This window comes from Delphinus delphis, chromosome 15, assembly GCF_949987515.2.
Source record: "Delphinus delphis chromosome 15, mDelDel1.2, whole genome shotgun sequence".
In the NCBI taxonomy this organism is placed as follows: Eukaryota; Metazoa; Chordata; class Mammalia; order Artiodactyla; family Delphinidae; genus Delphinus; species Delphinus delphis.
The window spans coordinates 18,429,696-18,450,685 of NC_082697.1; the positions used below are offsets into that span (position 1 = coordinate 18,429,696).

Genomic DNA, 20,990 nt, shown 5'->3' on the forward strand with positions numbered 1-20,990 from the left:
ACTCAATTATGTTTCTTTTTATGGCTGAGTAATATTCCATTGTATATATGTGCCACATTTTCTTTATCCATTCATCTGTCGATGGACACTTAGGTTGCTTCATGTCCTGGCTATTGTAAATCGAGCTGCAATGAACATTGTGGTACATGACTGTTTTTGAATTATGAAAACTGGAACTCTTTAAGTGAGCCTGGACTGAGGAATTAAAATCTAGGTCTGCCCAGAATGTCACCCCTAGTTCACAGGGCCCCAAGGGTTTAGGAGCTGATGTTAATTCCCCTGTGGTCTGAGGAGAGGGGCTCAGTTGTAGGACTACTTCAGGCCTAGTGGGGGAGCACAGGCTAGTCCTGCCAGTCAGGTATCTTAGAATCATCAGGTCCTGCCTGTGTGTGCCTCTCAGCCTGAGATGAACTCTGGAACTGCCCATTCTCCCTGTGATTCAAGGTGTAAATGCTGTAGATGGAATGCTGTCGATAGGACTTTATTAGTCAGAGTCCCGACAGGAAAAGCTGGTATTCTCAATTTAGGGAAATGATGGGAGAGTTAAAGAGGTGTGGATAGGTGCTCGCTTCGGCAGCACATATACTAAAATTGGAACGATACAGAGAAGATTAGCGTGGCCCCTGCGCAAGGATGACACGCAAATTCGTGAAGCGTTCCATATTTTTGACACAAGAGGGAAGAGAGATGGGAACATATGTATATGTATAACTGATTCACTTTGTTATAAAGCAGAGACTAACATACCATTGTAAAGCAATTATACTCCAATGAAGATGTTAAAAAAATAATAAAAGAAAAAAAAGAAAAAAAGAGGTGTGGATAGGATGTAGAGGAAATCTCAAGGGACAGAGCAGGAACCCAGAGCTGTGGTAATGGTGGAACTAATACCACCCCTAGCTGCAGTGAGACAAGTGGATGGAGTGGCCATCAGAAGCCAGAAGAGATTGTCGTTTAGAAGAGGTCACCTTGAGAGGAGCAGTGACTTCTGGTTGAGGGATACAGCCGGCAGAAGTAGAATATTCGAATTCCTAACCTCACCCTTTCCTCGCCCTGTGCCCCCACCCTCCTGTTTCCTTCCCTGACCTCTTTCTGGGACTCAGCATTGGACAAACTCAATTAGAAGTCTAGGGCACAGAGGTTTGTTGATGGGATCCATAGAGATCAGTCTGCGGGGGCAGGAGCAAGGTAGGGAAGGGTGGAGAGTGCACCTGGAGAGCAATAGAAAGATACTAGACAGAAGGACCACGTGACTTCACGATGGACAGAACTTGTGTGTGCGTGTGTGCGTGTGTGTGCGTGTGTGTGTGTGTGTGTGTGTAGTGCAAGGTGGGAAAAAAGGATAAGGTAAGCATTTCTTACCATAGCCACGTGTTAGGTACTTTCTCCTGATCCAATCACCTTGCGGGGTAAGTAGAAGTATTCATACGTTATAGATGTGGACAACTTGAACCCAAATCTCTTGTCCCTAAGTCAGTTCAGTCCTGGTGATCCCCGTGGTGACAGATGGTAGCCAGATAGCTCTCACATCTGACTTTCTCTGAGCCCATTCCAGAAAGCCACCGTTCATGGCATTGCTGGGAGAGCCGGGGGGAACTGTAAAAGAGCTGCTGTGTATTTTTTTTTTTTTTTCCTTCACATCTGTGAACTTGAAGAGAAGGGGAAAGAGGAGGAAAAAAATTCAACTTGGCATGAACGATGTTAACTGAGATCAAATAAGGTGAAAAGCAAAATAGAATCCAGAAATTTAGTTTTGCTTTTACCCAAAGTTCATGCGCAGCTGCTGTACAAAGTCCTTTTTACTTTCCACGAATGTTAAGCACTGTTCATAACATGAATCTCATTTTCTTTTACTTTTAGTTGTTTATGAAAAATAGCTTTATAAAAGACAAAGAACCAATTGAACATTAAGCTCCAACTGTGTGTCACCTTTGTGATTTCATTTCTTGCTGATACACAAATTATTACACTTATAAGTTAAAATTATTTTGATTCCTGATACATTCATTGTAAAATTATTTATTGAACGGTCAACAGTGAAATTGAAATTTTAAATTTAAAAAAGAGAAATTCTCACAACCTAGAAAATAAACTTTAAATTTTTCTTTTTTTTTCTAGTTTTCATTACATGCATACATAGATTTTACATGGCTAGAATTGTGCAAGTTTATGTTGTTTTCTTGTCATTAGGTGTATATTTCCATGTTGCTATATAACCTTCATGATTATTTAAAATAGTTTTTCAATTCACCTTAAACATTCTCCTACTTGTTAGATGTTGTTTATTTCCCCTGCTTCATGCCATAAAAAGATTGGTGGTTTTATTGAACATTTAAGTGGTTTATTTACTGTTTTTCTTTATAAACGTTGTTCATTTGAATCTCCATGCATCTAGTTTCCCCATCCCCTCCCTTTTTGTTCTTTGTGGCAGAGGGAAAGGAATTGTTATTTTTTTAGGATAATTTCTCAGCAGTGGGATGAGCAACTCTGAAGGTATATCAAGGGACATTAAATAGAGTAGTTCTAAGGGTCACTGAGAGAAGTAAGATTACAGTTAAAATGAGTCATTAAGCAGAGTTGTTGCTTAAAATGTTAATACGGATTTTTATTAAATCCTAGGTTTAAAAAACTACTGCTAAAAGAGAAATTAGACACCATTTACATTTACATATAAAATTTAGCTGAAACCCTAAGTTGTGATTAAGTTTAAAAAAATTTGTTCTTGGATAAATTGAATATAGTGTAATTCTGAACAAATTTTGTGTTTGATTAATGATATTGGCCCCGGTTATCCTGCATCCCTGGAATATAGCATTGGCCCGGGAGTCCCCTGGGCTACTCCCCGGGAAGCATGCATCCCCTCCCTAACCCATTCTGCTCAGCCCAGGGGGGCCAGGCCACTTTCATCTGTGCCCTCTTTATGAAGGTGGAGCCCCCTGGCCAGAGGGGCTTCCTTGTATGGTGCCCTTGCCCTTCCACTTGCCTTCCGTCTGCCACAGTTCTGCTTTCTGGAACAACAGACAAGTTTCTTCCTCTAGTCGGGAAGCTTTAGAAAATCAGAGAGCAGTTCTGGTTTTCGCTCTGTCCTTAGCTCCTGGCATAGTGCCTGGCACATAGCAGAGTCTCAAAAACACATTTGCAGAATGAAATGTCTTGAGACGGTCCTTTAAATGTGTGAATACAACCATGATGTCCCCACTTAGTCGCCTCCTCTTTGGGTTTAATGTCCTCTAGGTCAGCCATTCCTCATGGAACACTCTCCGGATCCCTTTCCCTCCCAGTTGGGTTCTCACCATTGTCCTTGACCACGGTTTGCTCTCAGTCACACTTAGAATATGTGGCCAGATCTGCAGCCTGTTCTCCAGAAGTGGTCTGATTTGCAGTAATACAGTCAAGTGTGCACTACTTTTTTTTCTTTAGCAAATTGCTGGTTGCTTACATCTTTTCACGTGATCTGCTATCAAGCCTGGCCTGCTCCAGGAGGTGCTTGTGCAATTGAGTGTTTCCTTCTAGATTAGTGTCACTTGGGATTTGATGAAGGCTCTTCAGTATCTTCATGTGAGTCATTAGTAAAAGTGAGGAAGAGGGGAGGCCCATGGAAGAGCTCTGGAAACCTCCCTCCACATTGACAGTAATCCCCTAATCCCATGCTTCTTTCAAACTGTGATGTGCATACAAATTACCTGGGGGTTTGGTTAAAATACAGATTCTGATTCAGTAGGTCTGGGTGCACTCTGAGATTCCGTCTTTCTAACAAGTTGCCAGGTGATGCTGATGCTGCAGGTCTATCAGGTCATACTTTGAGTAGAAAGGCCCAGTTTTGGGAAAGAGTTGTTCATGAGAAAAAACCCTTCAGTGTTTGGATAGCTGTGCTGTGCCCATCAGAGCCCCCAGAAGATACTCTCTGATACAGATACTTGGCCCCAAATACTCAGAGGTTCATCTCCTACCTCACTAAGTAAATGAAGAAAACAAGAGTGATGCTATTTCGCCAGCTTCCAAGTGGTATGTACCTCTCTGTGCATGTTTGTTGGACCCTTTATTCCAGCCTGACTAGCTGTTATCCAACATATTTGGTATCTTTTCAAGTTTCTTGTCATCTGGACATTTGATAAAAGTTCTCATGTAAACTGAGCACTTTAAAATTTTTTTCATTGTTATGGTATACCTTCATATACCAGAAAGTTACCAGAAGAGAAACTGAATGGATATTTAGTTTTTTAAACATTGGTTATAAGATACAGTGTTCCTGATAAAATTCTTTTATAAGAAATATTATGGAGCATCCAAATTTTTTTACTCTATTGGAATTTGGAGAAAATGGATGCATTGTTGAAATTACATTCCTAAGCTGAAATATCCTCATGTAGCTGGCAGCCTTTCAGTAACAGATTTAGCAAGTGAGTCTGTAGAACACAAGGCAGGGAGGTCATGAGCACCTGACCCCCCCTTTCTCCAAGGTTTCTCTCTCTTAGCTCAGGGGACAGGTACTTTTCTTTTGCCCTTTGTACAAGGCAGGTAACACTGTGGCCAAGACTTTTTTGGTCAGTTCAAGGAATGATTATTATGTCAAAATGTAGAGAGAAAAAATATCGACACTTACTTATTTTGTAGAGCTTATTGTGACCTGGTCACCTTTTCCTTTTTTTTTTTCCCCCAATGGAAACAGAAGGAATTTTGATTTAATTTTATTATTTATTTTTTGATTGGAACATAGGTGATGTACAATGTTTCAGGTGTACAGCAAAGTGATTCCGTTATGTGTGTGTGTGTGTGTGTGTGTGTGTGTGTATATAGTTCCCTGTGATGTACAATAAGTCCTTGTTGTTTAACTGTTTTATATATAGTAGTGTGAATCTGTAATCCCAAATTCCCAATTTATCCCTCCCCCCTTATCCTTTTTTGAAAATAGTAGGTGTGGCCACCACCATGGAAGGTATGCAGCTCACTGAATATCAAAAAACCCTCTCTCTCTGGGTTCTTAAAGCCCCTTAGCCCTGAGTTTGTCATTTGAGCCTGTGGGAGACGGGTACGGAGCGACCTGTAGTTGCTGCTGTAGTTCACCCATTAATTTCCTCCCTTTCTGTAATGGTTTTCCAAGATCAGTCAGATGTCTCTTTGTTCTTTCAGCAGCTCGCATGCAAGCACAGGTGCAGCAGCAATTATGCCTTCCCTTTAACAATTCTTTTATTATAGTAATTTTCAAATATGTATTATGAACCTCCATGCACCCATCATATAATCTCAACAATGTCAGCATCTTTCTAATCATGTTTCTTCATTTATTTCTCACCCCTCTTCATCCGCTTCCCCACCCACTAGCATACATGGTCTTCCCCCCCGCCCCATCTTCTAGTCTTTTAAAGCAAATTCCAGATAGCCTGTCATTTCATCTGTAATACTTCAGTATGTAACATAACAGAGAAATTTTGTAAAACTTTTTAAATTGAAGTATAATATACATAAAAATGAACATAAGTGTAGAGGCTGGTGAATTTTCACAAACTGAATAGGCCTATATAATGAGCACCCAGATCAAGAAACAGAGAACACTGCCAGCACCAAGTGGTGGACTTCTGGCTTTTCTGGATAAATCAATGTTAATCTCCAACTTGTGATTTACTAAACATTCTGAACCTATTTCAGTGCATAATTGAAGCTTTTATGGTATGTCCACAGTTTAATTAAGTAAATGTAATATAAGTAAGTTTTCATTCCGAATAGATAAAACACAATTTGCCTAACTCTGATTGAAAAAAGAAAGTATTATTAGTCTCAATGAGTTGATCACTTCAACCACTGTTGATTAATGTGTTTAGATAATTTTGACTCCTAAGTACTAAAGACAGTGTCTTTCAAACATGTCCTAAAAGTTGAGTCCTGTGACTAGACATTAAATTAGGAAATCCCAACCACAGGAGAAAGACAGTAGCAACAAAAATAAAGCTTTGATATTGACAGTAATTAGACTGCTTTATTTTCAGTGAAAATTAAGCAATAATGCCCATATTCAATCCAAGTTGAAAAGTAGTGACTTGAATGCATTAACAATGATTGAATAATAGTACTTTAAAAAACCTATAACTGTAGTGCCATTAACGTAGCTAAAAATATCAATAAGTTCTTTAATATCACCTACTAATCTGTACACTAAAATTTTCCTTATTGCTCAAAAATGTCTTTTTTTTTAGATTCATGCTTTAGTTAATGGCCCATATAAAAATCGTTGTAGGTTTAGAAGATATATTTCTTAATCTGTCTTCTATTGTTTTCACATAACCACTGCTTTCATACAATGCTCATGCTCTGTGCTTGCTAAATTAGTACCAAAGACAAATGTAATCATTTTTTATCATAATTATTGCATCTTTGGTTAGAAGAGAGGATATTTTAAAAACTGATCCAGCCATCTTTTCCAAATCTGTACTAACTTGCTCTAGTACAGTACCAATTTACGGACACTTCTGTAACCCTCCTTCTGCAAAATGAATTGTATTATTCTGGATTTGCTTTTCTCTGGCAGCATTTCTCATCGACTTCCACACATTCTTAAAGTTTTATGTAAATTCTTTTCTCTTCCCTTTTTCATGTGGGTAGCCCACCTTGAGGTTACGTGACTCCCCTTTCAGTAATAGAAGGAGCACTACATGGGGGAAAAGAAGCCTGGGTTCAAATCTCAGTTCTACCACTTACTGTGTGACCCGAGGTGGTGTATTTAACTTCCCCAATTATTTGTAACATGTCTACTTCCTTTTCAGTGGCCTGCATCAAACAATACCACAAATTGTTTAAAATCTCCAAAAGCTCCCCAAATCTGTAGGCAGGGAGGAAACAAATTATCGAGTCACTGCTTGTCTTCCCAAATTACAACTTAGGGAGCATTGCCTAAGGAGCCAGGATGGGAGGCCCCTAGACTCACAAAGTGGGAGAGGAGAACCAGGAAGGGAGATGGTAAGTAGTATTTACTGAGTGCCTGTAATCTCTTTTCCATGTGCTTATTTGGACCTCATAGCTGCCCTGGTAATTTTATGATCAGTGTAACATTGCCTCTGCCAAGGTAGCCAAGTGGTTAAAAGCCATAGTCTGGGTTGAAATTCCTGCCTTGCCACTGTGTGACATAAGACAGGTCCCTTGGCCTCTCTGTGTCTGATTCCTCATCAATAACAGGGAGGTAATGAGAACCTGTTTTATAGGGTATTGGTGAGGATTAAATGAAATAAGTGTGTGAGGTGCCAAGCACAGTATCTGGTATGTAATCAGCATTCAACAAAGCAAGCTGCTATTTATCCTTTACTTCTTTTTAGACTTAACAGTCTTTCTAAAGGAAGGCTGTAGAATTTTAGTAGCTTAATAACATTCAAAATTGTGACCACAGATTTAGCAGATTTTCCAACAACCAGAACAGAACTTTGTCAAACATAGGAGTGCTTTCCTTTCAAACTGGTCATCTTGAAACCTTCTTATGTATTCCAGTGTTGCCTGTGCCTCAAAATGTGTTTGGACTTCTTTTTACTAATTTTTAGTCTATAGGTGTCTTTTTGCTAAAATTAGGCCTAAGATAAAGGTGAATACTTACATAATTAAATTTATTTATTCAACAGACTTTTATTGACCACCTACTGTTTGTCAGCTACTGCTAGACACTAGGATAATAGCAGTGAACAAGTAAGATGGGGTCATTTCCCCATGGCATTTGTAATCTAAGGGGCAAAAAGCTTTCATCAGCTTGGATTGTATCAAAAATGTGACAGCACTAATTGACATTGTTAAAACAGCTGAAAAGAAAAATGCAGATTTTGGAATATTTTGTAGATATATCCAATACATCCATGATATGTTATTCCAAAGAAAGACAGATGCTTTCTTTATGAATAAATGAGATGTACTGAGGGAGACACTGATCTGTATCTGTGCAATGATGTAACCAGACCTTTAAATTCAAATTTGGAATAAGACAAGGAGCTCCTTTATCTCTTCTCTGCTTGACTGTGACTTTGGAGTCATTCATGAACTTGAAATTGGAAGCACAGTTCCATTAAACAACACAATTGAAACTAAATAATCACTCACCAGTAGCCTGGTGATGATTGAAAATAATTCTTGGTTATGCACTCAAGAGTATTTGTCCGGCTTCGGGTCTGGATTGGAGCTGGAGGGTCCCAGGCACTCATCTCCTCAGTGGATGCCTCCCGGCCCCACCACCGCCCTGTGCCGCGGGACAGGGAGCCCGGAGACCCAGCTGGGAACTTAGAATGGTAGAGGAAAAAGATATTTTTTCTCCCCTACAGTTTCTGGTGACTATGAAGGGATGGCTGGGGCACCCCACTTGTTCTGGAAGCTGCAGGTGGGATCTTGTGAAAACTGACAAAAGTCAATGAAAAATAAGAATTCTTACTAAAGTCAGCCCTCCCAGATCTCTGTTTATAGTGCTCTGTCAAGAGAGGAAGACAGTTGTGTTTTACTCCTGATTCTTCCCTGAAAGTGTTTACAATCAGCTATAAGTAAGAATGCTCCATGATGCCATCATGTGAATAACTTTGAGACCAGGCCAATGGACTGAAAATGCCCCTTATTAAATGCAGGATTACTCACATCATACAGAGACCTAAGAAGTGGGCATTTACTCCTGTCTATACCACCACCTCCTGAAATGAGACACAACTGTTTGAATGGACTGACTGATTTCCAGGATTGAGATTGATTCAGGTTAATGGAGACGGAGTCTAATCCCTAAAGAATGGTATCTAAGTTTGTGAAGAACCTGCCAAGTTTGTTGTGGTGATACGTGATGGATCTTTTGGATTTAGATACCTGCAGTGTTTTCAACGTATGTTTAGTATTAAAATTATTCCTGGGTTCTTTGAAAAAAAAAAAAAAAAGACTCTTTGTTAGGTTCCATTGGTTAGCATGTCTAAAAAGTGTGTTGATTTCTTAAAACTTTGCAAATATTTGTGTATATTCAATTTTAACACCTTAATGTTAAATAATTGCAAATAAATACATAAGTAACATATATAAATAAACATAATTATGGAGTCCCAAAATTCAGAGGAGCTTTAAAGATAATTTAGGATAGTCACCCTTATAGTGCAGAAATGCCTTCAAGCCTACGTCCAACACCTCTGCTGATGGAGAATGTTTAACTATAGACCAGGGGTCATGGGCATATAATAGAAAGGTGGGGGGACTTCCCTGGTGGCGCAGTGGTTAAGAATCCGCCTGCCAATGCAGGGGACACGGGTTTGAGCCCTGGTCTGGGAAGATCCCACATGCCGCGGAGCAGCTAAGCCCGTGCGCCACAACTACTGAAGTCCGCACGCCTAGAGCCTGTGCTCTGCAACAAGAGAAGCCATGACATTGAGAAGCCTGCGCACAGCAACGAAGACCCAACGCAGCCAAAAATAAATAAATAAAAATAAATAAAAAGATTAAAAAAATAAATAAAGGTGGGAATTTGTCTTTATAAGACAGGCGTGGTAGTTACCTATGGGAATCTTTTGGGCCCTGTCTGAGTACAATTGTTTTTCCAAGTATCATCTGGCCAACTAAGACTTGTCTTCCACAGTCCAGTTTCTGCCTCTGGACCTCCAGTTTGTAGCCCTTCCAGTAAACTCTGGCACTGGCTAGAGAAACATCCTAGGATCTTTTTAGTTTTCTAAACTTGTAATTACCATTATAGCACATGGTTTTAACCATGTTTTAAATTAGCTAATATTTATTAAGTGTCTATTGTGTACCAGTCACTCTTCTAGGCGAAAGATATGATAGCACCAAGCAAAAAGCAACTACCATCATGGAGAGTTCATGAATGAGTGGCCCTAAAGTTGCAGTTGAATGTGAAATAAAGGAAATGGATCAGGTCTGAGGGAGATGATGATTCTGGCTTGGGACATGTTGAACACGGGAGGTAGTGGGCCATCTGAGAGCAGGTATCTGATGGACAGCTGGCTCTGTAGTTGAGGGAAAACTGGCTTTGGGGATTGTTGGCATGGAAGGTGGAATTTGAAACAATTGGAGCAGAGGTCAGGAAGGGAAAATGAGTGGTCTGAGAGAAGAGAGTCTAGCATGGCATGATGTTTGGTACCTTGTAAAGTACCAAGTAGATGTTTATGAATTCATTTATTTGATGTACAGCTGTGTTCTTTTTGAAGTAACTATGTAATAAGCATTGCTTTTTTTTTTTTAATTTTTGGCTGCGTTGGGTCTTCGTTGCTGCACACTGGCTTTCTCTAGTTGAGGCGAGCGGGGGCTACTCTTTGTTGCGATGCGTGGGCTTCAGTAGTTGTGACACGTGGGCTCAGTAGTTGTGGCTCCTGGGCTTAGTTGCTCTGCGGCTTGTGGGATCTTCCCAGACCAGGGATCGAATCCGTTTCCCCTGCATTGGCAGGCAGATTCTTAACCACTGTGCCACCAGGGCATTCCTTATTCGGTAATTGTAACACTATGAAGCAAGTACAATTTTCTTGTTACTTTGGGGAAACTTTCTTCTATTACAGAGGTTTGAGAAATGGAGGTTTTCATGTAATAACCTTTCCTTTTTTTTCTTTTTAGATTTGCATAAGTAATTCACAAACTTGTAACAGCCAAAAAATACACGAGTATAGAGAACAAAATTTGTCCCTTTACCTCTCTCCTCACCCTTTTCCCACCCAAGACTTTTCAATGACTTTCCATGTACTGTTCCTAAGAGAAGCTATGTTCTGAACAGCGTCTAGGTTGGAGACTGGAGAACGCGATTCCTCTTGTGTGTCTTTGACTCACAGTGACCATAGATGAGTTATATTAATATTCATTCACTGCCTCCCCAGGAGATGTACTTGCCTTTGCCCTTAGTGGTGGGCAACCTTGCCTTTATAGGAAGTCATTCAACTGCATAGTTAGTGGATACCTGGAGCTCCATATTATGGACTTTCCGAAGCTCTGTTACAGCTGGACCGATGCAGGTTAGGGGAAATATCTCACTTCCAGGGTATAGAAAATCATTGGCGTGTGAACACATGCATATGTGTGCGCACACGTGCGCGCACACACGCACGGGATACCTAAAGAGTTGTGACGTATCTTTGGTGAGGCACTGAATCGTGGGTGTTATTACTTGTACCAATCTCTAGCTGATCAAAATAATCATCTTTAGGGAACGTTAGTGAGAAGTTAGTCACGAGACACTGTACATTTTATTAGGTTCCTTATTTGCCCAGTTTTACTGCATGTAATGGGCCTAAGTTTCTAGAGTTGATGCTTGGCCATCATTTAGAGGTGACCTCGTTAGAGGCGCCTAAATGTGTCTAATGGATCTCTGCGGCATTGCCTCCACAGTGTTTAATATGCATAAAATAGGTGCTTGAGGAAAACTGTTACTTGGCAGGGAGGATGAGAAGAGAACTGTGATTGCCCCTAGTGTCTGCAGTATTACCACAGGATCCAGAGCAAAATCACTGAAAGGGTATTTAGTGTTTCTTTGACAGCTTGCTGATCTCTGGTCTTCCCCATCTTGGTAAAATAGTACCTTCGCAGACTTGGTGGTAAAGTCAGAAACCTGGGAGTCATGCTTAACCACTCTGTCCCTCATGCCCACTCCACCAAAAGGCCTGCAGATCCCACCTCCAGCACACAGAAAGCCCACCTCCATTGCCAGCGCCCTAATGCAGGTCGCTGTCATCACCGTCTGGGACTTCTGCGGTGGCCTTCTGCCTTCCTTTTCGGCTTCCTCTCTTGTCTCTCTCCCATGCATTCTATACTTTAACCAGAGTGATCTTTTTGGAAACATAAATCAAGTGTGGATTTACTCCCCTGCTTAAAACTCTTAAATGGCTTCCCATTGCACTTAGGATAAAATTTTTAAATCGCCAGTTTGGTCTGCAAGGCTGCATGACATGGCCTTGGACTCGCTAACGTGATTTTGAACCCTCTCACCTACGTTTGGCACCATCCGTCCAGTTCCTGGAGCCAGGTTATCCTTTTATTTGAGCCCAACTTTCTCTGTAGGCATCAAAATTAAGTAGCATTTATGTTTCCTCCACAAATAAGAAAAGACTTTAACCTATGTCTGCTTCTTTTTTCCTACTCCTTTGGTTCCCAGATTTTTTTTCAAAGTTTCTGATTAATTTTCTATATTATTATACTGTGCTCTTTCAAGAATTCTTATTAGTAGTTGCATTGCACTTCACATTATATTTGAGCAATAATTGTTGAGATTTAACTATAAGTTTTACTTATTTCTTTGATAGACACTGCTTCTTGTATCTCAATTTGACTTTTATTTCTTAAATTTAAATTACATTTTGCTAAGGTACAACTTTGAGTATAAGGCTTATACTTTATAAGCTTATACTTTAAGTATGTCTCTTATACTTCTTCCCCTTCCAAAATGCATGGGTGGTGAACTTCATGGAGCTCTTGCACACCCCCAAATATCTTCATTTTGCCTTCATACTTAAATGATGGTTTTAGGGGGATCTAGGGTTCTAAGTTTAAAATGACTTTTTTCCTTCAAAAGTTTGTAGAAATTGTTTCATTTGTGTTTTAGCATCTGGTGTTATAGATGGGAAGTCTGATGCAAATCCACTTTTCCTTTTGTTATGGTTCGTACCCCCGCCATCCTTCCCCACCTTAGATTGTCAGGGTCTCTTTATTTTTGCAGTTTAAAAATTTCACCAAGTTGTATTTAGGTGTTTCTTTTTTCAGTGTTGTTATAAACCATTGGCAGACCCTTTCAACCTCGCACTCAGGTCCTTTTTCAACTTAGAGAAATTTGCTCCTGCTCTTTCTTTGATATTTCTTTCCCCTCTATCCTCTCCCTTTGAAAAAACTAGATGTATATTAGATATACATTGGATCATCTAGATTTATCCCCCCACCCCATATTTCTTATCCCTTGGTTTGGGAGAATTTATCAGTTCAGCCTTCCAGATCACTCCTTCCATCTTTGATCATGCTTATTTTTCTATACAGGGATTTGCTGTTGAGGGATTTAAAAAATGATTTTTTTTTGTAGTTTTGTTTCCTTATTCTCCACTGGTAACTTATAGTAGTGCTTTTCCCCGCCTTAGTATCTTATCTTTCAAATGGTATCTTCATAGATCTTTCAGGGAACACTAAAATTATTTTGTTTCCTTTGTTAACCCTGTTTCCTCTGGGCTTGGTTCCTCTATTCAGTTTGGTACCTCCTTTCAATCTATTGTTTTTCTTAGTGTTTTATTCTTAGTTAGTTTTCTTTCTTTTTTTTTTTTTTTGTAAATTTATTTATTTATTTTTGGCTGCCTTAGGTCTTTGTTGCTGCACACGGGCTTTCTCTAGTTGCGGTGCGGAGGGCTACTCTTTGTTGCGGAGCGCGGGCTTCTCATCGTGGTGGCTTCTCTTGTTGCAGAGCATGGGCTCTAGGCACACAGGCTTCAGTAGTTGTGGCACACGGGCTCAGTAGTTGTGGCTCGCGGGCTCTAGAGCGCAGACTCGGTAGTTGTGGCGCACGGGCTTAGTTGCTCCGAGGCATGTGGGATCTTCCCGGACCAGGGCTTGAACTCGTGTCCCCTGCATTGGCAGGTGGATTCTTAACCACTGCACCACCAGGGAAGTCCCCTTAGTTAGTTTTCTGTTCACATTTCTAAATAAGGATCCAGGTCAGAGGTTTTCAGTCCTAAGGGTGCATTAAATTATCTGGAGCGCATTTAAATACAAATGCCTAGCTCCTCATTCCCTCTATAAATGCTAGTTTAATTGGATTAAGGTGGGGGCCTAGGCAACTGATGTTTTAATTGTTTTGAGATATAATTGACATATAACATTATGTTTCAGGAGTTTCACGTGTGCAGTATAATGATTTGATATGTGTGTACATTGTGAAATGAGCACCACAATAAGCCTAGTTAATATCCATCATCATATATAGTTACAAAAGTTGTTTTTTTCTTGTGATTAGGACTTTTAAGATCTACTCTCTTAGCAAATTTCAAATGTGCAGTTATTAACATAGTCACCACGATGTACTTATCTATTTTATAAGTAAATAAGTACACCCATGATTTGTTTATTCTGTAGCTGGAAATCTGTACTTTTTGACCCCCTTCACCAGTTTCACCAACCACCCCCCACCCCTTGCCTCTGGCAACCACCAATCTGTCCTCTGTATCTATGAGCTTGGTGTTCTTATTGTTGTTTTAGATTCTGCATTTAAGTGAGATCAAACGGTATTTGTCTTTCTTTGATTTATTTCACTTAGCATAATGCCTTTAAGGTCCATCCATGTGGTCACACATGGCAAGATTTCATTCTTTTTTATGGCTGGATAATATTCCATTATATAAAGATACCACATTTTCTTTATCCATTCATCCATCGATGGACACTTAGGTGGTTTCCTAAGTGTCCTATGTATGGGGTGCATATATCTTTTTGAGTTATGTTTCCGTTTTCTTGGGATAAGTACCCAGAGGTGTAATTGCTGGATCATGTGTGTCATGGTCTGAGCGCGGTCGGAAAAGAATTTCCAGACACGAGGCAGAATGTAAGGAAGATAGCGTTTTATTAAAGAAAAGGGTCGCTGCAAGAACAGCGGGCTGACTTCCTGGTAGCCAGGGAAAGTCGACAATGAGCATGGGTTGCTTGTCTGTTTTTATAGCCAGGGAACCTGCAAGTCATCTGCTGACTGAGCAGAGTATGTATACTTTCAGTGTGCTGAGCGGGAGAAAAACGGGGCAAATGTCTTTTCTTATATGGGATGGGAAAGGGACAGGGCATGCTACTTGGGAGGGCTCTGGGACTGTGCAATGGTTACATTGTGACAGAGCGATAGACGTCCTGTAACTCTTTGTTCTGACAGTATTGGCCCTTTGAGTTTATCTTGTTCTTTGTCCATGGAGCACACCTCATTCCCCCCTCTCTTTATTTACAGGGCCAATTCTTTGGCCCTATTGGATACCCTGCTCACGTCTACCTACCTGTCTAGCTCCTTCTCAGGCGTTTGGGAACCCTTTTTGTAAGGAGAAGGGGCGATGATCTCTCTGGCTACTTCCTTCTGGGTGGGAGCGTCGTAGGGGTCCTGGGTTCCTGATGCCTGCTCTCTGTCAGGGTATATTTATGGAGGGAGATGAGAGCCCATGGAATGATAAGACGGCTTGTTCCAATGTAGTCCATGTGCCAAATGGCTGGTACCCTTGTTGTAGCACCATCTGGAATTGAATCCTTTGAACCTGTCAGGAGATGAACTTAGATAATGTGTTAATAATGTAGGGGCCGGGCTTCCCTGGTGGTGCAGTGATTAAGAATCTGCCTGCCAATGCAAGGGGCACGGGTTCGAGCCCTGGCCTGGGAAGGTCCCACATGCCACGGAACAACTAAGCCCGTGTGCCACAACTACTGAGCCTGTGCTCTAGAGCCCACGAGCCACAACTACTGAGCCCACGTGCCACAACTACTGAAGCCTGCATGCTTAGAGCCCGTGCTCCGCAACAAGAGAAGCCACGACAATGAGAGGCCCGCACACCGCAGCGAAGAGTAGCCTCTGCTCACCACAACTAGAGAAAGCCTGTGCACAGCAATGAAGACCCAACACAGCCTAAATAAATAAATAAATAAATAAATAAATAAATAAAATAAATAAAATAAATAATGCAGGGGCCAAACAACAAAACAAGGGCTATCAGGATTAATGGTCCCAACAAGGGCAATAGCCATGTCCATATCTGGATCCCCATAGAGGAGAGGAGGCTGGAAAGCCAGCTGGGGCCCTGTCCTGCTCTCTTTTTTAAATCTCCTATTAATTTGATGTTTTTATTTAGAATCTGAAGGTCTTCTTCACCCTGGCCAGAGGTATTAATATAGAAGCAGCATGTTCCATTTAGTAGGGCACAGACACACCCCCCCTTAGCTGTTACAACATTAAGGGCCCTTCTATTTTGTAAAACCACCTTGGCCAGAGAGCCTAGGGCTGACTGCTGTTCCTCAGTGGCTGCTACCGTAGCCTTCCAAGATTCCTGGACTGTGATGGTGAAACTGAGAACACTCGTCTCTAAGAGGGGTGTGCCTGCAAACCAGAAGAGCCCTCTGAAGATGCTGTGTATTATCTCGGGCCAGTCAAGAATTGGGTTTCATACGCATGTCCCCCCCCAATCAGTGGTTCGTTTTTGTCTCTCCCAGACAGGTCTTAAGGCCTCCTCGAGGAAGGACCCAAGGTTGGGAATGCCTCCTGAGGAAGCTAAATCCTTTGTAGTCATAATGGTCGCCTCTGGGACCGCAGCAATAATTGGGCAGGAGCCCCTCCAAAGTGTGAGAAGATCCAGATAGACCCCGTTACCGCATAGAAATGAAAATCCGGTGCCCCTCAAGGATACCCCCGTTGTGGGTCCCCAGAGCCAGGCCCTGACCTTTTGGGAGTTTTCCTCTGGAAATAGACTGAGGTCCCATGGCCTAGGCTTATATTGGGAAGGCCAAATTCCAAGGAAATAATCATCTACACATAAAGGGGAGAATCCGGGCTCTGACTGATTATCAGTGTGACTGGGGGATTGGCATAACAACTTTCTGAATGTTAGCTGAATTATGTTATATTTTGGAGGAGAATCTTGCCGGGAGGTTAAACTAAGTAAGTGTCTGGTGGTCACACCGATTCCCCACATATTTAGTTCCCAGGGCCGAGCTGTTTATGGGAATATGGTCTTCATTAATACATTTCTTAGTCGCATTTTTCCTTGAATTTCCCCAGCACAAAGTGAAATTACCTTCATGTACATCATATTTAATTTTCTCTGAACAGGGATTCCACTCCAGGCTAGTCCGATTAGAATTGAGGGTGTAGTTACAAAGAGAGTCATTTAGCCAGCCCAAAATGGGTCCCCATCCATCCGGGTTTTGGAAACAGAACTGTGCCTCGTCTGCCCAAGCTTGGGCTAATGCCCATATCCTGTTTTTCTCTTCATGAGTACAACAAGCGGTCAGGACTACATGAATGTCTTGCCAGGTCAGGTCAGAGGCTATATTGAGGGCCTGAAATTCCTTAATAGAAGTGGTGGGATCCTGACTAAAGGAACCTAACTTGTTTTGGATTTGGGAAATGTCAGACATGGGAAAGGGAACATGGACTCTAATAGTGCCCATGTCTCCATTTGCTACTTCCCTCAAGGGAAGCGTATCAGAATCTGTTTCCTGGCTTTGGGCAGTCCTCGATCTTGTGTGGGGAGGGGAGAGGGGGCCTTTCGCCTGGATAAGGGGGTGCCTGTCGGGGAGCTGTGGGTTGAGGTGAGGGGGCGGGGGCTGAAGCAAAGGGGGTTGATGGGGTGGGGGACAGGAAAGGTCGAGTAGAGGGTCATCTAGGAGATCTGCTGGAGAGGGAGACAGAGGGGGTCGGGGGGATAAGGCGGCAACAGAAAGACACATGTGGCATGAGTCCCTGAGATCCGGATTCTGACTAAGGGCCATAAAGGTCTGGACATAAGGAACCTCTGAGTCCTTTCTTTTTTTCTGGCAGAAGAGATCAAGTTGGAGGATCGTGTTATAATTTAGTGTGCCATTAAGGGGCCATTGTTCTTGGTCCCCCACTTTATACTGGGACCAAGCTGTGTTACAAAAGAAAGTGAGCCTCTTTTTGAGATTTTCAGGGTCAAATTTTTTCCAGTTCCTGAGGATACTATCGAGGGGTGAGTCTCAGGGAGGCTCCCGAGACGTACCAGAACCTGTTCTTACTTAGCCTATATGCCATAGAAAGGGGGTACTGAGAGTCACCAGCTGACAGAAAGGCGTCCCCTCTGTCCCAGTGATCTCTCCGTGCAACTAAGGCACAAAATGGGCTGACCGTCCCAACAATCGCGTCCGACCGTGAGAGGTGACCCCTGAGCGTGCGACTGAGGCACAAACCGTGAGACTGAGGCACCGTGCGACTCGGGCAGGGGAAGAAATAGAGAGAGAGATTCCCGGGACCCACCGGGTGACTCACCGTTTGGCGATTCCCTGAAACGTGAAAAGGCACTCCTGGGATGGCTCAGAGGCAACACCTAGGCTCCTGTAAATCAATCCAGACTGAGAAAAAAGTGAAAGTAACAGAGAAGTGAAAGTAACAGAGAAAAAAGTGAAAGTAACAGAGAAGACAGGCCTCGTAGTCCTGCCGGGAAGGTGGCGGTCAAGGGGAGGGGTTTTTCTTGAACCAATATGTACCCCACGGTGCACGGAAGTTGTCTTGCTGGGGGCAGATGCTCTAACAGCCTGGTCTGTTCTGTGACCCCCTTATCTTTTCACGGGAGTCTTCAAGCGGCAGGCGCCCTATGGCCTGACCTGTGCCTGCACAATACCAATCGGCCTAGTCTTCAGCCAGAAGGAAGTCAGAGGGACCCTCACTGGTTCTGGGCGGTAGTTACGGAGGCGAAGTGAGCCGTGGAGTCTTCAGAACACACCAGGGTGTGGCCCTGGCCAGAGTTCCTCTGTTGCTTGCCCGGCAACCTGCCTGTTTACAGAGGGTCCCAAGAATTGAGGAGAGGAGGTGGGGGAGGAGATCCCCCCAAGAGATATCGCCATATGGGCCACCAAAATGTCGTGGTCTGAGTGTGGGTTGGAAAAGCATTTCCAGACATGAGGCAGAATGTAAGGAAGGTAGAGTTTATTAAAGGGAGGGGTCGCTGCAAGAACAGCGGGCCGACTTCCTGGTAGCCAGGGAAAGTCGACAATGAGCATGGGTTGCTTGTCTGTTTTTATAGCCAGGGAACCTGCAAGTCATCTGCTGACTGGGCAGAGTATGTATACTTCAGTGTGCTGAGCAGGAGAAAAACGGGGCAAATGTCTTTTCTTATATGGGATGGGAAAGGGACAGGGCATGCTACTTGGGAGGGCTCTGGGACAGTGCAATGGTCACATTGTGACAGAGTGGTAGGAGTCCTGTAACTCCTTCCTCTGACAATATTGGCCCTTTGAGTTTATCTTGTTCTTTGTCCTTGGAGCACACCACAAAACGGTAGTTCTATTTTTAATTTTTTTGAGGAACCTCCTTACTATTTTCCATAGCGGATACACCAGTTTACATTCCACCAACAGTGCGCAAGTTTTCCTTTTCTCCACACTCTCACCAAAACTTGTCATTTCTTGTCTTTTTGATAATAGACATTCTAACAGGTGTGGAGTGAGATCTCATAGTGGTTTTGATTTGCGTTTGCCTGAGAATTGTCCTTTCAGGAGTAAATTCAGAGTACAGGTCCTGCTGAGTGGCCAGGATATCCCTCTAGAGTCCTCGGTGGGTGTGTGCCTTGTCATTTGTGGTGCTATTTCTTCATCCTTTAGTCCTGGCACTTATGTGGGTGGTCCCCTACTGCTGATCCGCGCTTTATAGAGAGCTGGTCTCACAGCTTAGCCTTTCTGAGAACAATGGAGGATGTAGCTGTTCCACAGACCTTTAATTATTCTCTTGACCATCCCTGGTGCTCTTCCTCTCCCACATCCAGCTTCTACTATCTCTGAATTTAGGTTTGTTTTCCACCAAGCTTCTCTTGGGCACACACATTTTAAAAACTTTCTTCTTTTGCTTGGTTCATGTTGGAGGTTCCTCTACATGGTTAAGCACTGACATCATTCAGTTCCGATGGCTTTTTTTTTGCCCACAATTCCTTGCTCTTCTCCTGATGGCATCGTTCCTGTTTATCCTGTGCTGCTGTGGACTTATTCTTACTTTTATATTTTTATAATATGTATTCTTACTGTTATAATAAATAACTAAATAGTCTGTTATATTTGGCATTTTAAAGGACGGGAGAAATACTTCTAATACTCTATTATTTGTCATGAAACAGCAGCCCGCAAACACTTTTTGTTTACCTCTGAAAAACATCAGATATCCAAGGAATTCAGCAGGCTTGTCATGGAAGAGGAACTATAGGCAGTTTAACCAAGTGAAAAATGACTTCATTCCATTAGTGAAAACTGCATTTAAAGTTGTAAGATACCATTTGCACATATCAAATTAGCAAGGTGTTTTTTTTTGGGGGGGGGTATGGTGGGAGGTATGGTAGGGAGTAATAAGGAATGTGGAGTGTGTGTATGTGAGGGACAGAGAAAGAATTTAATGCCAGCAAGGGTCATATATACTGCTTGTGAAATGCAAATTGATATAACGCTCAATGCATTTTGGCAATATGGGCCTTTAAAAAAGTTCATACTCTTTGACCCAGGGATTAAAATACTGGCAGTCTATCCCAAGGAAATAATCATAGATTAAGACAATATTTTATGTATAGAGATATTTATCTCCACATTGTTTTTTATTTCTTTATTTATTTTTGTGGTACGCGGGCCTCTCACTGTTGTGGCCTCTCCTGCTGCAGAGCACAGGCTCCGGACGCGCAGGCTTAGCGGCCATGGCTCACGGGCCCAGCCGCTCTGCGGCACGTGGGATCTTCCCGGACCGGGGCACGAACCCGCGTCCCCTGCATCGGCAGGCGGACTCTCAACCACTGCGCCACGAGGGAAGCCCTTATCTCCACATTGTAAAGTAAAACAAACAAACAAACAAACAAACAAAAATGTACACGTTCAAGTGCCTGACACTGAGCAGTTGTTAAATTTTGGTACATCTATTCAGCTAACAAAATTCTACAAACAAATGAAGCTAACAAAAATAAATGTTTAGAAAGACTTTAATTACATAGGGAAAATGCTTATGTAGTTTTTAATAATGCTAAGTGAAAAAAGATATACTCTAAAACGGACTTACCTAGAATATTAATTCTATAAGAAAAACATATGTGCAAAGAAAAGTAAAAATTAACAGTAACAATTGTTTTTTGATTTGAATTATGTGAGTTTTCCCACCTGTAGTTTTTTAAATAATTAATTTATTTTTGGCTGTGTTGGGTCTTCATTGCTGCACGCGGGCTTTTTTCTAGTTGTGGCGAGCAGGGGTTACCCTTTGTTGTGGTGCCTGGGCTTCTCATTGCGGTGGCTTCTCTTGTTGCAGAGCACGGGCTCTAGGTGCGCAGGCTTTGGTAGTTGTGGCGCGCGGGCTCAGTAGTTGTGGCTTGTGG

General features: G+C 42.2%; 1 protein-coding gene and 1 non-coding gene across 8 annotated transcripts in view; both read left to right on the forward strand.

Annotated features, from left to right (window-relative positions):
* ZHX3 (zinc fingers and homeoboxes 3) overlaps positions 1-20,990 on the forward strand; it is a 127,556-nt gene that overhangs the window by 19,160 nt on the left and 87,406 nt on the right. The window lies entirely within an intron of this gene.
* LOC132439058 (U6 spliceosomal RNA) lies at positions 562-668 on the forward strand. Its single transcript, XR_009522290.1, has one exon. It is a non-coding gene; the product is annotated as a U6 spliceosomal RNA (small nuclear RNA).